The following is a 20000-nucleotide window of genomic DNA, read 5'->3' on the forward strand; positions in this document are numbered from 1 at the left end:
TTCGATCCGATCTTAGATTGAGAATGAAAGAGACTTGCTTAGACTAGGGATGAACTCCGTATGCCTAAGTCCACCCACGAAACGAGCATGCGGGCGCTCAGCCAGCCAGAGAGGCAGAATGTGCAAGCCGAGGATCGGCCCGATCCCCCTCTACGTGCTATCGATCTCGTTGCGGGTCCTGCTACTGCAACCCTTGATCCGATCTGATCTTAGACTGGAAATAAACTCTGTATGCCTAAGTCAACCCACGAAACGAGCGGATGGGCACTACGTCGACCAGAGAGGCAGGACGTGCAAGCCGTGGATTGATCGGGTGATAGGAGGGTTTAGGCACATCTTCATATTTCTGTCATGCCAATGCAACTTTTATGGCTTGTAAATTCATACAATGGTCCCCTAAGCCTTCATGTGAAGTTTCTTGGCAAGATGACCCGTTTTCTATTTTTCATAATTTTTGAAACTTTTTACGGTTCAAGATTTTTTAAAATTTTTTTAGAAGGAGTTTTGGCCCCAAATTTGGTAGACATGATCCTTCTATATTTTTTTGGCATGCACAAAAAAATTCAGCCTAAGACTCGAAGTGGAGTAGATTTTGTGACCGTTTGAAAAAAGTGTCCCCATTTCAGACACTTTAATGGTTACTGGCAGCAAACCTGTAAAATCTCAAATGCTCTTTAAGGGGGTGTGAGTTCTCGAGGTTTGATGAGGGATAGGGGGCCAATTTAAGGGATAGGTTCTCGATAGCCTCTGGCCCTTGGTTGGTCAAGATCGGGAATGCACTACGTATGCCTAAGTCAACACATGAAACGAGCGTGCGGGTGCTCAGCCGACCGGAGAGCCAGAATGCGCAAGCCGAGGATTGGCCCAGCCCCCTTCTATATGCTGTCGATCCCGCTATGGGTCCCTCGATTTGATTGGAGCTTAGACCGGGAATGAACTCTGCACGCCTAAGTCAACCCACGAAACAAGCATGTGGGCGCTCAGTCGTCCGGAGACGCAGGATGTGCAAGTCGAGGATCGACCCTGTCCCTCACTGCGTGCTGCTATCGATCCCGCTACCGATCCGATCTTAGATTGGGAATGAACTCCTATGCTTAGACTAGGAATGAACTTCGTATGCCTAAGTCAACCCATGAAACGAGTGTGCAGGCACTAAGCCGGTCGAAGAGGCATAATGCTAAAGTCGGGGATCGGCCCGATCCCCCTCTGCGTGCTGTCGATCCCGCTACCGATCTCGTTGCCACAACCCTCGGTCTGGCTCAGGCTTTGACATGGAATGAACTCCGTATGCCTAAGCCAACCCACGAAACGAACGTGTGGGTGCACAACCGACCGGAGAGGCAAAATGCGCAAGTCAGGGATCGACTCGATCCCTCCGGTGTGCTGCGATACTGCTACTGGTCCTGCTGTTGCAACACTCGATCCGGTCTGATCTTAGACTGGGAATGAACGAGACTTGCCTAGACTGGGGATGAACTCCGTATGCCTAAGTCAACCCACAAAACGAGCGTGCGAGCGCTCGGCTGGCCAAAGAGGTAGAATGTGCAAGTCGGGGATCGACCCGGTCCCCCTCTACGTGCTGTCGATCCCGTTGTGAGTCCTACTACTGTAACCCTTGATCCGATCCGATCTTATACTGGGAATGAACTCCGTATGCCTAAGTCAACCCACGAAACGAGTGGACGGGCACTATGCTGGCCAGAGAAGCGGGATGTGCAAGCTGTGAATCGATCGGGTGATAGGTGGGTTTAGGCACATCTTTATATTTCTGTCGTGCCAATGCCATTTTTATGGCTTGTAAATTCATACAATGGTCCCCGAAGCCTTCATGGGAAGTTTCGTGGCAAGACGACCCGTTTTTTATTTTTCATGATTTTCGAAACTTTTTGTGGTTCGTGATTTTTTTAAATTTTTTTAGGAGTTCTGGCCCCAAATTTGGTAGACATGATCCTTGTATTTTTGTTGGCATGTACAAAAAAAATTCAGCTAAAAACTCGAAGTGGAGAAGATTTTGTGATCGTTTGAAACAAAGTGTCCCCATTTCAAACACTTTAATGGCTACTGGCAGCAAACCTATAAAATTCAGCTTAAAACTCGAAATGGAGAAGATTTTGTGATCCTTTGAAAAAAGTGTCCCCATTTCAAACACTTTAATGGCTACTGGCAGCAAACCTATAAAATCTCAAATGCTCTTTAAGGGGGTGTGAGTTCTCGAGGTTTGATGAGGGATAGGGGGCCAATATAAAGGATAGGTTCTCGATAGCCTCTGGCCCTTGGTTGGTCAAGACCGAGAATGCACTACGTACACCTATCAACCCATGAAATGAGCGTGCGGGAGCTCAGTCGACCGGAGAGCCAGAATGCGTAAGCCGAGGAGCGGCCCGATCTTCCTTTGTGTACTACTACCGGTCCCGCTGTCGGTTCAATCTTAGACTGGGAATGAACTCCGTATGCTTAGATTGGGAATGAACTCCGTATGCCTAAGTCAACCTATGAAATGAGCGTGCGGGCACTGAGCCGGTCGGAGAGGCATAATACGCAAGCCGGGGATCGACTCGATCCCTCTCTGCGTGCTATCGATCTCGCTGTCGATCCTGCTGCCACAACCCTTGATCCGACTGGGGCATAGACATGGAATGAACTCTGTATGCCTAAGCCAACCCATGAAACGAGCGTACGGGTGCTCAACCGGTCGAAAAGGCAGAATGCGCAAGTCAGGGATCGACCCAGTCCCTCCCTGTGTCCTGTCGATCCTGTTGCTAGTCCTGCTTCCACAACCTTTGGTCCGGTCTGATCTTAGACTGGGAATGAGTGAGACTTGCTTAGACTGCGGATGAACTTCGTATGCCTAAGTCAACCCATGAAATGATCGTGTGGGCGCTCAGTCGACCAGAGAGGCAGAATGTGCAAGTCGGGGATCCGTCCGATCCCCCTCTATGTGCTGTTGATCCCGCTGCGGGTCCTGCTGCTGCAACCCTCGATCCGATTCAATCTTAGACTGGGAATGAACTTCGTATGCCTAAGTCAACCCACGAAATGAACGGACGGACACTACGTCGGCCAGAGAGGTGGGATGCGCAAGCCGTGGATCAATCGGGTGATAAGTGGGTTCAGGCACATCTTCATATTTTTGCTGTGCCAATGCCATTTTTATGGCTTGTAAATTCATATAATGGTCCCCTAAGCCTTCATGTGAAGTTTCGTGCCAAGACGACCCGTTTTTTATTTTTCACGATTTTCAAAACTTTTTACGATTAAGGATTTTTAAAAATTTTTTTAGAAGGAGTTTTGGCCCCAAATTTGGTAGATATCATCCTTGTATTTTTGTTGGTATGCATAAAAACATTCAGCTAACAACTCAAAGTGGAGAAGATTTTGTGACCATTTGAAAAAAGTGTCCCCATTTTAGACACTTTAATGGCTACTGGCAACAAACCTATAAAATCTCAAATGCTCTTTAAGGGGGTGTGAGTTCTCGAGGTTTGATGAGGGATAAGGGGCCAATATAAGGGATAGGTTCTCGATAGCCTCTGGCCCTTGGTTGGTCGAGACCGGGAATGCACTATATATGCCTAAGTCAATCCATGAAATGAGCGTGCGCGTGCTCAGCCGACCGGAGAGGCAGGATGCACAAGCCGAGGATAGGCTCGATCCCCCTCTGCGTGCTGCTGTCGATCCCGCTGTCGGTCTAATCTTAGACTGGGAATGAACTCCGGATGCTTAAAGTGAGAATGAACTCTGTATGCCTAAGTCAACCCACGAAACGAGCGTGCGGGCATTGAACTGGTCGGAGAGGCATAATGCGCAAGTCGGGGATCGACCTGGTCCCCCTCTTCGTGCTACCGATCCCGCTGCCGGTCCCGCTACCACAACCCTCGATCCAGCTGGGGCTTAGACATGGAATAAACTCCGTACGCCTCAGCCAACCCACGAAACGAGCGTACGGGGGCTCAATCGGTCGGAGAGGCAGAATGCACAAGTCGGGGATCAGCTCGGTCCTTCCCTATGTGCTGCCGATCCTACTGTCGCAACCATCGATCCGGTCTAATCTTAGATTGGGAATGAACGAGACTTGCTTAGACTAGGGATGAACTCCGTATGCCTAAGTCAACCCCCGAAACAAACGTGTGGGCGCTCAACCAGCCAGAGAGGTAGAATGTGCAAACCGTCGATCGACTCAGTCCACCTCTGCATACTGTCAATCCCGCTACGGGTCTTGCTATCGTAATCCTCAATTCGGTCTGATCTTAAACTGAGAATGAACTCTGTACACCTAAGTCAACCCACGAAACGAGCGAAAAGGCACTACGTCAGCCAGAGATGCGAGATGCGCAAGCCGTGGATCGATCGGGTGGTAGGTGGGTTCAGGCACATCTTCATATTTTTGCCATGCCAATGCCATTTTTATGGCTTGTAAATTCATACAATGGTCCCCTAAGCCTTCATGTGAAGTTTTATGGCAAGACGACCCATTTTCTATTGTTCATGATTTTTAAAACTTTTTGCGGTTCGAGATTTTTTAAAATTTTTTTAGAAGGAGTTTTGGCCCCAAATTTGGTAGACATGATCCTTGAATTTTTTTTGGCATGCATAAAAAAAGTCAGCTAAAAACTCGAAGTGGAGAAGATTTTGTTACCGTTTGAAAAAAGTGTTCCCATTTCAGACACTTTAATGGCTACTGGCAGCAAACCTATAAAATCTCAAATGCTCTTTAAGGGGGTGTGAGTTCTCAAGGTTTGATGAGGGATAGGGGGCCAATATAAGGGATAGGATCTCGATAGCCTCTGGCCCTTGGTTGGTCGAGATCGAGAATGAACTCCGCATCCCTAAGTCAACCCACGAAACGATCGTGCGGGCGTTAAGTCGGTCGGAGAGGCAGGATGCGCATGCTAAGGATCGGCCTGGTCCCCCTCTACATGCTACTGCCGATCCCACTGCCAGGTCGATCTTAGACTGGGAATGAACTCCGTATGCTTAGATTGGGAATGAACTCCGTATACCTAAGTCAACCCATGAAACGAGTGTACGGGCCCTGAGTCGATCGAAGAGGCATAATGCGTATGTCGAGGATCGGCTCGATCCCCTCCTGCGTGCTGCCGATCCTACTATTGGTCCTGCTACCGTAACCCTTAGTCTGATCCAATCTTAGACTGGGAACGAATGAGACTTGTTTAGACTGGGGATGAACTCTGTATCCATAAGTCAACCCTTGAAATAAGCGTGCAGGTGCTCAACCTGCCAGAGAGGCTGAATGTGCAAGCCGAGGATAGGCCCGATCCCCCTCTGCGTCCTGCCGATCCTGCTATGTGTCCTACTATCACAACCTCGATCCGATCCGATCCGATCTTAGACTAGGAATAAACTCTGTATGCCTAAGTCAACCCATGAAACGAGCGGACGGGCACTACACCCGGTCCCCCTCTGTGTGCTATTGTCGATCCCGCTGCTGGTCTGATCTTAAACTAGGAATCAACTCCATATGCTTAGACTGGGAATGAACTCTGTATGCCTAAGTCAACGCATGAAATGAGCAAACGGGCGCTACATCGATCGGAGAGGTATAATGCACAAACTGAGGATCGGCCCGGTCCCCTTCTGCGTGCTGCCGATCCTGCTGCCGGTCCCGCTATCACAACCCTCGGTCTGGCTGGGGCTTAGACATGGAATGAACTTCATATGCCTAATCCAACCCATGAAACAAGAGTGCAGGTGCTGAACCGACTGGAGGGGCAGAATGCGCAAGTCGAGGATCGACTCGGTCCCTCTCTGCGTGCTGTTGATCCTACTGCTGGTCCTGCTACCGTAACCCTCAGTCTGATCTGATCTTAGACTGGGAATGAACGAGACTTGCTTAGACAGGGGATGAACTTCGTATGCCTAAGTCAACCCACGAAACGAGCGTACGGGTGCTCAACCGGCCATAAAGGCAGAATGTGCAAGCCGAAGATCGGCCCGATCCCCCTCTGCGTGCTGTAGATCTCGTTGCGGGTCCTGCTACTGCAACCCTCGATTTGATCCGATCTTAGACTGAGAATGAACTTTGTATGCCTAAGTTAACCCACAAAACGAGTGGACGGACACTACGCCAGCCAGAGAGGTGGGATACGCAAGCCATGGATCGATCGGATGATAGGTGGGTACAGGCACATCATCATATTTCTATCATGCCAATGCCATTTTTATGGCTTGTAAATTCTTACAATGGTCCCGTAAGCCTTCATGTGATGTTTCATGGCAAGACGACCCGTTTTCTATTTTTCATGATTTTCAAAACTTTTTACGGTTCGAGATTTTTTAAAATTTTTTTAGAAGTATTTTTGGCCCCAAATTTGGTAGACATGATCCTTGTATTTTTGTTGGCATGCACAAAAAAATTCAGCTAAAAACTTGAAGTGGAGAAGATTTTGTGATCGTTTGAAAAAAGTGTCCCCATTTCAGACACTTTAATGGCTACGGCAGCAAACCTATAAAATCTCAAAAGCTCTTTAAGGGGTGTGAGTTCTCAAAGTTTGAGGAGGGATAGGGGGCCAATATAAGGGATAGGTTCTCGATAGCCTCTGGCCCTTGGTTGGTCGAGACCAGGAATGCACTGCGTATGCCTAAGTCAACCCATGAAACGAACATGCAGGCACTCAGTCAGTCGGAGAGCTAGAATGCGTAATCCGAGGATTGGCCCTACCCCCCTCTGCGTGCTATCGATCCCATTACGGGCCCCTTGATCTGGTTGGGGCTTAAATCGGGAATGAACTCCGCATGCCTAAGTCAACCCATGAAATAAGTGTACGAGCGCTCAGCTGGCTGGAGAGGTAGGATGCGTAAGTCGAGGATGGGCCCGATCCCTCTCTGCGAGCTACTGTCGATCCCGCTATCGGTCCGATCTTAGACAGGAATCAACTCTGTATGCTTAGACTAGGAATGAACTCCGTATGCCTAAGTCAACCCACAAAATGAGCGTGCAGGTGCTGAACCGATCGGAGAGGCATAATACGTAAGTCGAGGATCGGCTCGGTCCCCCTCTTCGTGCTGCCGTTCTCGTTGTCAATCTCGTTGCCACAACCCTTGGTTCGGCTGGGGCTTAGACATGGAATGAACTTCGTTTGCCTAAGCCAACCCACGAAATGGGCGTACGGGCACTCAACCGGCTAGATAGGTAGATTGCACAAGTCGAAGATCGGCCCGGTCCCCTTCTGCGTGCTACCGATCCTACTATTGGTCCTGCTACCGTAACCCTCGATCTGGTTTGATCTTAGACTGGGAATGAACAAGACTTGCTTAGATTGGGGATGAACTTCGTATGCCTAAGTCAACCCACGAAACGAGCGTGCAGGCACTCAGCTAACCAGAAAGGCAGAATGTACAAGCGAGAATCGGCCCGATCCCCCTCTGCGTGCTGTCGATCTCGCTGTAGGTCCTGCTGCTGCAACCCTTGATCCAATCCGATCTTAGACTTGGAATGAACTCTGTATGCCTAAGTCAACCCACGAAACGAGCGGATGGGCACTACGTCGGCCAGAGAGGCGGGATGCGTAAGCCGTGGATCCATCGAGTGATAGGTCGGTTCAGGCACATCTTCATATTTCTACCCTGCCAATGCCATTTTTATGGCTTGTAAATTCATACAATGGTCCCCTAAGCCTTCATGTGAAGTTTCGTTGCAAGACTACCCGTTTTCTATTTTTCATGATTTTTTAAACTTTTTACGGTTCGAGATTTTTTAAAACTTTTTTAGAAGGAGTTTTGGCCCTAAATTTGGTAGACATGATCCTTGTATTTTATTGGCATGCACAAAAAAATTCAGCTAAAAACTCGAAGTGGAGAAGATTTTATGATCGTTTGAAAAATGTATCCCTATTTCAGGCACTTTAATGGGTACTGGCAGCAAACCCATAAAATCTCAAATGCTCTTTAAGGGGGTGTCAGTTCTCGAGGTTTGATGAGGGATAGGGGGCCAATATAAGGGACAGGTTCTTGATAGCCTCAGTCCTTGGTTGGTCGAGACCGAGAATGCACTACGTATGCCGAAATCAACCCATGAAAGGAGCGTGCGGGTGCTCAGTCGATCGAAAAGCCAGAATGTGCAAGCCAAAGATTGGCCCGACCCCCCTCGGTGTGCTGTCGATCCCGCTGTGAGTCCCCCTCTACGTGCTGTCGATCCCACTACCGGTTCCAATGCCACAACCCTCGGTCTGACTGGGGCTTATACATGGAATGAACTTCGTATGCCTAAGCCAACCCACGAAACAAGCGTGCAAGCGCTCAATTGGCCGAAGAGGCAGAATGCGCAAGTTAGGCATCGACCCAGTCTCCTCATGCGTGCTACCTATCCTACTGCTGGTCCTGCTACCATAACCCTCAATCCGGTTTGATCTTAGACTGGGAATGAATGAGACTTGCTTAGACTGGGGATGAACTCCGTATGCCTAGGTCAACCCACAAAATGAGCGTGCGATCGCTCAGTCGGCCTGAAAGGCAGAATATGCAAGTCAGAGATTGGCCCGGTCCCCCTCTGCGTGCTATCGATCCTATTGTGGGTCCTACTATTGCAACCCTCAATCCGGTCTGATCTTAGACTGGGAATGAACTCCGGAAGACTAAGTCAACCCACAAAATGAGCGGATGGGCACTACGTCGACTAGAGAGGTGGGATGCGTAAGCCGTGGATCGATCGGGTGATAGGTGGGTTTAGGCACATCTTCATATTTTTACCGTGCTAATGCCATTTTTATGGTCCCCTAAGCCTTCATGTGAAGTTTCATGGCAAGACGACCGTTTGAAAAAAGTGTCCCAATTTCAGACACTTTAATGGCTACTGGCAGCAAACCTATAAAATCTGAAATACTCTTTAAGGGGGCGTGAGTTCTCGAGGTTTGATGAGGGATAGGGGGCCAATATAAGGGATAGGTTCTCGATAGCCTCTGGCCCTTCGTTGGTCGAGATCGTGAATGCATTACGTATGCCTAAGTCAACCCATGAAACAGACGTACGGGCGTTCAACCGGTTAGAGAGCCAGAATACGCAAGTCGAAGATCGGCCCTGCCCCCCTCTGCATGCTATCGATATCGCTGTGGGTCCCTCGATCCGGTTGGGGCTTAGACCAGGAATGAACTCCGCATGCCTAAGTCAACCCACGAAACGAGCATGCGGAAGCTCACCCGACCGGAGAGGCACGATGCGTAAGCTGAGGATCAGCCTGATCCCCCTTTACGTGATGCTGTCGATCTCGCTGTCAGTCCGATTTTAGACTGGGAATGAACCCCGTATGCTTAGACTGGGAATGAACTCCATATGCCTAAGGTAACCCATGAAATGAGTGTGCGGGAGCTGAGCTGATCCGAGAGGCATAGTGTGCAAGCCGGGGATCGGCTCGGTCCCCCTCTACGTGCTGCCGATCCCGCTGCTAGTCCCGCTGCCACAATCCTCGGTCCGACTGGGGCTTAGACATGGAATGAACTCCGTATGCCTAAGCCAACCCATGAAACTAGCGTGCGGACGCTCAACCGGTCGGAGAGGCAAAATGCGCAAGTCGGGGATCGACCCGATCCCCCCTACGTGCTGTCGATCCTGCTGCTGGTCCTTCTACTGCAACCCTTGGTCCGGTCCGATCTTAGACTGGGAAAGAACGAGACTGGCTTAGACTGAGGATGAACTCCGTATGCCTAAGTCAACCCACGAAACGAGCGTGCGGTCGCTCAGTCGGCCAGAGAGGTAGAATGTGCAAGCCTGGGATGGACCCAATCCTCTTCTACATGCTATCGATCCCGCTGTGGGTCCTACTATCGCAACCCTTGATCCGATCTGATCTTAGACTGGGAATGAACTCCGTATGCCTAAGTTAACCCACGAAACGAGCGGACGGGCACTACACCGGCCGGAGAGGCGGGATGCGCAAGCCGTGGATCGATCGGGTGAAGGGTGGGTTCAGGCACATCTTCATATTTCTACCATGCCAATGCCATTTTTATGGCTTGTAAATTCATACAATGGTCCCCTAAGCCTTCATGTGAAGTTTCGTGGCAAGACGACCCGTTTTCTATTTTTCATGATTTTTGAAACTTTTTGTGGTTCGGGATTTTTTAAAAATTTTTTAGGAGTTTTGGCCCCAATTTTGGTAAACAGGATCCTTGTATTTTTGTTAGCATGCATAAAAAAATTTAGCTAAACTGAAACGAGCGTGCGGGCACTCAACCGATCGAAGAGCTAGAATGCACAATCTGAGGATCAACCTGACCCCCCTCTCCGTGTTGTTGATCCCGCTACGGGTCTCTCGATCCGATTGGGGCTTAGACCGAGAATGAACTTCGCATGCTTTAGTCAACGCACGAAATGAGCGCATGGGCACTCAGTCGGTCGGAGAGGCAGGATGCGCAAGCTGAGGATCGGCTCGATCCCTCTCTACGTGCTGCTGTTGATCCCGCTGCTGGTCCGATCTTAGACTTGTAATGAACTTTGTATGCCTAAGTCAACCCATGAAACGAGCGCATGAGCACTGAGCCAGTCGAAGAAGCATAACGCGCAAGCCGGGGATCGATCCAGTCCCCCTCAGCGTGCTACCGATCTCGCTGCTAGTCTCGCTACCACAACCCTCGGTCCGACTGGGCCTTAGACATGGAATGAACTTCGTATGCCTAAGCCAACCCATGAAACTAGCGTGCGGGTGCTGAACCGACCAGAGAGGCAGAATGCGCATGTTAGGGATCGGACCGGTCCCCCCTGCGTGCTGCTGATCCTGCTATTGGTCCTACTGTCGTAACCCTCAATCCGGTCCAAGCTTAGACTGGGAATGAATGAGACTTGCTTAGACTGGGATGAACTCCATATGCCTAAGTCAACCCACGAAATGAGCTTGCGGGCGCTTAGCCGGCCAGAAAGGCAGAATGTGTAAACCTGAGATCGGCCCGATCCCCTTTCTGCGTGCTGTCGATCCTGCTATGGGTTCTACTATCGTAACCCTTGATCCGGTCTGATCTTAGACTGGGAATGAATTCCGTATGCCTAAGTCAACCCACAAAACGAGCGGACGGGCACTACGTTGGCCAGAGAGGTGGGATGCACAAGCCGTGGATCGATCGGGTGATAGGTGGGTTCAGGCACATCTTCATATTTCTGCCATGCCAATGCTTTTTTTATGGCTTGTAAATTCATACAACGGTCCCCCAAGCCTTCATGTAAAGTTTCGTGGCAAGACTACCCGTTTTCTATTTTTCATAATTTTTGAAACTTTTTACGGTTCGAGATTTTTTAAAATTTTTTTAGAAGGAGTTTTGGCCCCAAATTTGGTAGACATGATCCTTGTATTTTTGTTGGCATGCATAAAAAAATCAGCTAAAAACTCGAAGTGGAGAAGATTTTGTGACCGTTTGAAAAAAGTATCTCCATTTCAGACACTTTAATGGCTACTGGCAGCAAACCTATAAAATCTCAAATGCTCTTTAAGGGGGTGTGAGTTCTCACGGTTTGATGAGAGATAGGGGGCCAATATAAGGGATAGGTTCTCGATAGCCTTTGGCCCTTGGTTGGTCGAGACCGGGAATGCACTATGTATGCCTAAGTCAACCCATGAAACGAGCGTGCGGGTGCTCAGCTGACCGGAGAGCCAAAATGCATAAGCTAAAATTGGCCCAACCCCCTTCTGTGTGCTGCTGATCCTTCTGCGGGTCCCTCTACATGCTACCGATCCCCCTGCGGGTCCTTTGGTTCGGTTGGGGCTTAGACCAGGAATAAACTTCGCATGCCTAACTTAACCAACGAAACAAGCTTACGGGCACTCAGCAGGGCAGAGGGGCAGGATGAGTAAGCTGAGGATCGGCTCGGTCCCCCTCTGTCGGTTTGATCCCCCTCAGAGTGTTGTCGATCCCCCTCAGCATGCGAACGGAGAGGCAGGATGCGCAAGCCGATGATCGGCCCGATCCCTCTCTGCGTGTTGCTACCGATCCTGCTATCGGTCTGATCTTAGACTGGGAATGAACTCCATATGCCTAAGTCAACCCACGAAACAAGCAAACGGGCACTACACCGGCCAGAGAGGCAGGATGCGCAAGTCGTAGATCGATCGGGTGATAGGTGGGTTCAGGCACATCTTCATCTTTCTGCCATGGTAATGCCATTTTTATGGCTTGTAAATTCATACAATGGTCCCTTAAGCCTTCATGTGATGTTTCGTTGCAAGAAGACACGTTTTCTATTTTTCACGATTTTTGAAACTTTTTACGGTTCGAGATTTTTTAAAATTCTTTTAGAAGGAGTTTTGGCCCCAAATTAGGTAGACACGATCCTTGCATTTTTTTTGGCATGCATAAAAAATTTAGCTAAAAACTCAAAGTGGAGAACACTTTGTGATCGTTTGACAAAAGTGTCCCCATTTCAGAGACTTTAATGGCTACTGGCAGCAAACCTATAAATGTCAAATGCTCTTTAAAGGGGTGTGAGTTCTCGAGATTTGATGAGGGATAGGGGGCCAATATAAGGGATAAGTTCTCGATAGCCTCTGGCCCTTGGTTGGTCGAGACGGGGAATGCACTACATATGCCTAAGTCAACCCATGAAACGAGCGTACGGGCGCTCAACCAGTCGAAGAGCTAGAATGCGCAAGCCGAGCATCGGCCCGACCCCCCTCTGCATGCTGCCGATCCCGCTGTAGGTCCCTAGGTCTGGTTGGGGCTTAGACCGGGAATTTACTCCGCTTGCCTAAGTTAACCCATGAAACTAGCGTACGGGCGCTCAGTCTGCCGGAGAGGCAGGATGCGCAAGTCGAGGGTCAGCCTGATCCCCCTCTGCGTGCTACTGTCGATCCCGCTGTCGATCCGATCTTAGACTGGGAATGAACTCCATATACTTAGATTGGGAATGAACTCCGTATGCCTAAGTCAACCTGTGAAACGAGCATGCAGGCACTGAGCCAGTCGGAGAGGCATAATGCGTAAATCGGGGATCAGCCCGGTCCCCCTCTGCGTGCTGTCGATCTAGCTGCCGGTCCCGTTGCCACAACCTTCGGTCCGGCTGGGGTTTAGACATGGAATGAACTCCGTATGCCTAAGCCAACCCATGAAACGAGCGTGCGGGTGCTCAACCAGCCAGAGAGGTATAATGTGCAAGTCAGGGATCGGCCCTATCCTCCCTTGTGTGCTGCCAATCTGGCTGCTGGTTATGCTGTCACAACCCTCGGTCCGATTCGATCTTAGAATGGGAATGAATGAGACTTGCTTAGACTGGGATGAACTTCGTACACCTAAGTTAACCCACGAAAAGAGCGTGCGGGTGCTCAGTAGGCCAAAGACGCAGAATGTGCAAGCCGAGGACTGACCTGGTCCCCCTCTGCGTGCTATCGACCCGCTGTGGGTCCTATTACCGCAACCCTCGATCCGATCTGATCTTAGACTGGGAATGAACTCCGTATGCCTAAGTCAACCCATGAAATGAGTGGACGAGCACTATGCCAGCCAGAAAGGTAGGATGCGCAAGCCGTGGATCGATCGGGTGATACGTGGGTTCAAGCACATCTTCATATTTCGTGGCAAGACGACCCGTTTTCTATTTTTCATAATTTTTGAAACTTTTTGCGATTTGGGATTTTTTTAAATTTTTTTAAAAGGATTTTTGGCCCTAAATTTGTTAGACACGATCCTTGTATTTTTGTTGGCATGCATAGAAAAATTCAGCTAAAAACTCGAAGTGGAGAAGATTTTGTGATCGTTTGAAAAAATCTCCATTTCAGACACTTTAATGGCTACTGGCAGCAAACCTATAAAATCTCAAATACTCTTTAAAAGAGTGTGAGTTCTCGAGGTTTGATGAAGGATAAGGGGCCAATATAAGGGATAGGTTCTCGATAGCCTCTGGCCCTTGGTTGGTCGAGATCGGGAATGCATGACGTATGCCTAAGTCAACCCATGAAACGAGCGTGTGGGCACCCAGTCGATCGGAGAGCCAAAATGCGCAACCGAAGATCAGCCCGGCCCCTCTTTACGTGCTGACGATCCTGTTGCGAGTCCTTCGATCCTGTTGGGACTTAGACCGGGAATGAACTTCGCATGCCTAAGTCAACCCACGAAACGAGCGTGCGGGTGTTCAGCCGACCAGAGAGGCTGGATGCGTAAGTCGAGGATTGGCTTGATCCCCCTCTGTGTGTTGCTGTCGATCCCGCTACTAGTTCGATCTTAGACTGGGATTGAACTCCGTATGCTTAGACTGAGAATGAACTCTGTATGCCAAAGTCAACCCATGAAACGAGTATGTGGGCGTTGAGTCGATCGGAGAGGCATAATGCGTAAGCCGAAGATCGACCCGATCCCCCTCTGCGTGCTGCCGATCCTACTGCCACAACCCTCGATCTGGTTGGGGCTTAGACATGGAATGAACTCTGCATGCCTAAGCCAACCCACAAAATGAACGTACGGGCGCTCAATCGGCCGGAGAGGCAGAATACGCAAGTCGGGGATCGACTCGATCCCCCCTGCGTGCTGTCAATCCTGCTGCTGGTCCTGCTCCCGCAACCCTCGATCCGGTCTGATCTTAGACTGGGGATGAACTCTGTATGCCTAAGTCAACCTATAAAATGAGCGTGCGGGCGTTCAGCCGGTCGGAGAGCCAGAATGCGCAAGCCCAGGATCGGCTTAACCCCCTTCTGAGTGCTGTGGGTCCCTCAGTTCGGTTGGGGCTTAGATCGAGAATGAACTCTGCATGTCTAAGTCAACCCATGAAACGAGCGTACGAGTGCTCAACCGACAGGAGAGGCAGGATGTGCAAGCCCAGGATCGGCCTGGTCCCCCTCTACGTGTCGCTGTCGATCCCGCTACCGATCCGATCTTAGACTAGGAGTGAACTTCATATGCTTAGACTGGGAATGAACTCTGTATGCCAAAGTCAACCCACGAAATGATCGTGCGGGTGCTGAGTCGTCGGAGAGGCATAATGCGTAAGTTGGGGACCGGCCCAGTCCCTTTCTACGTGCTGCCGATCCCGCTACCGATCTCGCTGCCACAACCCTCGATCTGGCTGGGGCTTAGACAAGGAATGAACTCCGTATGCCTAAGCCAACCCACGAAATGAGCGTGCAGGTGCTCAACCGGTCGGAGAGGCAGAATGCGCAAGTTGGGGATCAGCCTGATCCCCCCCTGCGTGCTATCGATCCTGCTGTTGGTCCTGCTGTCGTAACCCTCGATCCGGTCTGATCTTAGACTAGGAATGAACGAGACTTGCTTAGATTGGGGATGAACTCCGTATGCCTAGGTCAACTTACAAAACGAGCGTACGGGCGCTCAGCCTGCCTGAGAGGCAGAATGCATAAGTCGGGGATCGGCCCGGTCCCCTTCTGCGTGCTGTCTGTCCCGCTGCGGGTTCTACTGTCATAACCCTCGATCCAGTCTGATCTTACATTGGGAATGAACTCTATATGCCTAAGTCAAGCCACGAAACGAGGGGATGGGCACTACGTCGGCCAGAGAGGCGGGATGTACAAGCCGTGGATCGATCGAGTGATATGTGCACTCAGGCACATCTTCATATTTCTGCCGTGCCAATGCTATTTTTATGGCTTGTAAATTCGTACAATCGTCCCCTAAGCCTTCATGTGAAGTTTCGTGGCAAGACGACCCGTTTTCTATTTTTCATGATTTTTGAAACTTTTTACGATTCAGGATTTTTTTAAATTTTTTTAGAAGTAGTATTGGCTACAAATTTGGTAGACATGATCCTTGTATTTTTGTTGGCATGCACAAAAAAATTCAGCTAAAAACTCGAAGTGGAGAAGATTTTGTGATCGTTTGAAAAAAGTGTCCCCAGTTCAGACACTTTAATGGCTACTGGCAGCAAACCTATAAAATATCAAATGCTCTTCAAGGGGGTGTGAGTTCTCGAGGTTTGATGAGGGATAGGGGGCCAATATAAGGGATATGTTCTCGATAGCCTCTGGCCCTTGGTTGGTCAAGACCAGGAATGCACTACGTATGCCTAAGTCAACCCATAAAACGAGCATGCGGGCGCTCAGCCAGCCGGAGAGCTAGAATGCGCAAGCTGAGGATCAGACTGGCCCCCCTCTGTGTGCTACCGATCTGACTGTGGGTCCTTCGGTCCTGTTGGGGCTTAGATCGGGAATGAACTCCGCATGTCTAAGCCAACCCATGAAATGAGCGTGCGGGCGCTCAGTCGGCCAAAGAGGCAGGATACGCAAGCCGAGGATCGGGCCGATCCCCCTCTGCGTGCTGCTGCCGATCCCGCTACCGATCCGATCTTAGACTGAGAATGAACTCCGTATGCTTAGACTGGGAATGAACTCCGTATGCCAAAGTCAACCCATGAAACAAGTGTACGGGCACTGAGCCAGTCGGAGAGGCATAATGCGTAAGTCGGGGATCGGCCCGGTCCCCCTCTGCGTGCTGTCGATCCTGCTGCCACAACCGTCGGTCTGGATGGGGCTTAGACATGAAATGAACTCTGCATGCCTAAGCCAACCCACGAAACGAATGTGCAGGCGCTCAACTGGTCAAAGAGGCAGAATGCGCAAGTCGAGGATCGGCCCGATCCCCCATTGCATGCTGCCGATCCTACTGCTGGTCCTGCTGCTGGTCCTGCTGTCGCAACCCTTGGTCTGGTTCGATCTTAGATTGGGAATGAATGAGACTTGCTTAGACTGGGGTCGGGCCGACAACCTGTTTTTTATTTTTCATGATTTTCAAAACTTTTTGCTGTTCAGGATTTTTTAAAATTTTTTCAGAAAGACGGGATGCGCAAGCCGTGGATCGATCGGGTGATAGGTGGGTTCAGGCACATCTTCATATTTCTGCCACACCAATGCCATTTTTATGGCTTGTAAATTCATACAATGGTCCCCTAAGCCTTCATGTGAAGTTTCATGGCGAGACGACCCATTTTCTATTTTTCATGATTTTTAAAACTTTTTGAGGTTCGGGATTTTTTAAAAATTTTTTAGAAGGATTTTTGGCCCCAAATTTGGTAGACATGATCCTTGTATTTTTGTTGGCATGCTCAAAAACATTCAGCTAAAAACTCGAAGTGGAGAAGATTTTGTGATCGTTTGAAAAAAGTGTCCCCATTTCAAACACTTTAATGGCTACTGGCAGCAAACCTGTAAAATCTCAAATGCTCTTTAAGGAGGTGTGAGTTCTCAAGGTTTGATGAGGGATAGGGGGCCAATATAAGGGATAGGTTCTTGATAGCCTCTGGCCCTTGGTTGGTCAAGATCGGGAATGCACTACATATGCCTAAGTTAACCCATGAAACGAGCGTACGGGCGCTCAGCCGATCGGAGAGCCAGAATGCGCAAGTCGAGGATCGACCTAGCCCCCTCTACGTGCTTCGATCCCACTGCGGGTCGCTCGGTCTGGTTTGGGCTTAGACTGGGAATGAACTCCGCATGCCTAAGTCAACCTACGAAACGAGCGTGCGGGTGCTCAGTCGACCAGAAATGCAGGATGCGTAAGACGAGGATCGATCCGATCCCCCTCTATGTGCTGCTACCGATCTCACTGCGGGTCTAATCTTAGACTGGGAATGAACTCCGTATGCCTACGTCAACCCACAAAACGAGCGTACGGGCACTGAGCCATTCGAAGAGGCATAATGCATAAGCCGGGGATCGGTTCGATCCCTCTCTGCGTGCTGTCGATCCCGCTACCGATCCCGCTACCAGAACCCTCAGTCCGACTAGGGCTTAGACATGGAATAAACTCCGTATGCCTAAGCCAACCCACGAAACGAGCGTGTGGCTGCTCAACCGGTCGAAGAGGTAGAATACGCAAGTCAGGGATTGGCCTGGTCCCCCTCTGTGTGCAGCCGATCCTGCTGGTCCTGCTGCCGTAACCCTCGATCCAATCCGATCCTAGATTGAGAATGAACGAGACTTGCTTAGACTGGGGATGAACTCCGTATGCCTAAGTCAACCCGTAAGACGAGCGTACGGGCGCTCAACCGATCAGAGAGGCAGAATGTGCAAGTCAAGGATCGGCCCGATCCCTTTTTGCATGCTGTCGATCCCAGTCTTGCTACCGTAACCCTCGATCCGGTCCAATCTTAGACTGGGAATAAACTCCATATGCCTAAGTCAACTAACAAAACAAGTGAACGGGCACTACGTCGGCCAGATAGGCGGGATGCGCAAGCCGGGGATCGATCGGGTGATAGGTGGGTTCAAGCACATCTTCATATTTCTGCCATGCCAATGCCTTTTTTATGGCTTGTAAATTCATACAATAGTCCCCTAAGCCTTCATGTGAAGTTTCGTGGCAAGACGACCCGTTTTCTATTTTTCACGATTTTTAAAACTTTTTACGGTTTGAGATTTTTTAAAAATTTTTTAGAAGGAGTTTTGGCCCAAATTTGGTAGATCTGATCCTTGTATTTTTTTTGGCATGCACAAAAAAATTCAGCTAAAAACTTGAAGTGGAGAAGATTTTGTGACCGTTTGAAAAAAATGTCCCCATTTCAGACACTTTAATGGCTACTGACAGCAAACCTATAAAATCTCAAATGCTCTTCAAGAGGGTGTGAGTTCTCAAGGTTTGATGGGGGATAGGGGGCCAATATAAGGGTCAAGTACTAGCACCCATCACACATCATGTGCGCACCCCCCGGCCCCCTCAATCGTCGGAACCCCCAATGCCGCCAGTTAAGTTCTTCGACGATGCTCCGACGATGCTCTGGCGATGGTGCCCCGGGTGAAAAAAATGTGGCACCAGCACATGCTCAAGCCCAGTATGTGCACCATGGCTCAAAATCAAACTTCGGCCAAGGCCTCAACCATGAATGGCACATGATGGCGCATGGTGATGGCACATGCATCGACCATCATCGGCACAGGCTGCCCTTTGGTATAGGCACTTGGCTCGATCGCCATTGGCACAAGCTGGGCCCTGGTGCAGACGGTTGCCTCGATCACCATTGGCACAAGATGGCCCCTAGTGTGGGCGGTTGCATCAAACACCATCGGCACATGTTTGGTCGTGGTGCGGGCGGTTGCCTCGACCACCATCGGCACATGTCGAGCCTTGGTGCAGGCGGTTACCTCGAACACCATCGGCACAAGCCGACCCTTGGTACAGGCTCTTGCCTCAATCACCATCAACAGAAGATCGCCCCTGGTACAGGCGTTTGCTCGAACACCATCGAAACATGCTGGCCCCTGGTGTGGGCGGTTACCTCGAACACCATCGGTACGTGCTGGCCCCTGGTGTGGCCGGTTACCTCGAACACCATTGGTACGGGCTCTTGCCTCGACCACCATCGACAGAAGATGGCCCCTGGTGCGGGCGGTTGCGTCGAACACCATTGGCACATGTCGGGCCTTGGTGTGGGCACATGCCTCGATCTGGTGTGGGTGGTTGCCTCGACCACCATTGGTACACGCTGGCCCTTGGTACGGGCTGTCGCATCGACCACCTACGATGCGCTGGCCCTTGGTGCGGGCACATGCCTCAACCACCATCGGCATCTGCTCACCCTCGGTGCGGGATATGCCTGTTTGGAAAACGTATCCCCGTTTCAGACACTTTAACATCTACTGATAGCATATCTGTAAAATCTCTAATGCTCTTTAGGGGGTGCTGGTCCGGCATCCCCTCTCCCTCTCCTATGGGGGCAGTAGGTGTGCGTGGTGGGCCTCCCATTACATACACCCAGGGTAACGTCCTTCGAGCGAAATACAGGGCGTGCATGCCTTCCGACCATTTTGTCCAACGACTGGTTGCTCCGGTGACCGACAGACACCCATGGCCTCGATCGGTTGGCGTGCATACAAAAAAAGAGAGCTGAGCTCGAGCCCGTGCACACGGTGGATGCTGCCCTAGACCCCAGACCAAGTCCTTGAATCGAGCAATGACTCCCTGGGGTGGTGCGAGCAGAAGTCACGATTACGGGCTTGGCCCGGCCAGGTCTCTCGGTATTTGATAGTCTCACGGTCCCTTCTCATCGACCATAAAAATGCTTAGGCCTCGACAAGGCCGTGCATGCAGCCGATGCTACCTGAGACCCCAGGAACAAGTCCCTGAATC

This window comes from Durio zibethinus, chromosome 23, assembly GCF_047325235.1.
Source record: "Durio zibethinus cultivar Kanyao isolate XHJ-2024 chromosome 23, ASM4732523v1, whole genome shotgun sequence".
Classification (NCBI taxonomy): Eukaryota; Viridiplantae; Streptophyta; class Magnoliopsida; order Malvales; family Malvaceae; genus Durio; species Durio zibethinus.